Source organism: Acartia tonsa, chromosome 1, assembly GCF_053477335.1.
Source record: "Acartia tonsa isolate MP-2025a chromosome 1, ASM5347733v1, whole genome shotgun sequence".
Classification (NCBI taxonomy): domain Eukaryota; kingdom Metazoa; phylum Arthropoda; class Copepoda; order Calanoida; family Acartiidae; genus Acartia; species Acartia tonsa.
In genome coordinates, this window is record NC_137260.1 from 8,191,877 (window position 1) to 8,192,396 (window position 520).

Here is a 520-nt window from a genome sequence, read left to right on the forward strand (position 1 = left end):
CAGGCGTATAGGAAAACAATGTCTCCAGATCATAATTTATCAAAAAGTTATTTTTATAATATTGAACATTTTTTTTCTTTTTAGAATAAATTAGACTAATGATAATAATATTATGGACAAATTTAAATTTTTTGTAAATATTTAGTATTTAAACTTGAGAAAAAATAACATTTATATATGTTGGCCGTATAAACGTACAACTGGCAATTATTGAATTGTTTTAAATGTCGTATTTGTTTTGAATTGGATAGACATATTTTTCTGTATATTTTTTCCTCAACTATTTCATTTACCAATTAGTTATCTAATTTCGTTTACAAAAGTACATTCCATCAATATTTCTTTTATTTAATTTTTCAATAATTGAGAGTTCACTAGTATGTGTGTTGTGTATTTTATTTGTATAATATAATCAGTTCCAATGTTTAGGGGGAATTTGTCAAAGAAGAAAAAATACAAAACATTTTGGAGTCTTAGTGCTCAATGCCGCTGATAATTATTTGCACAATCAAAACAAAAT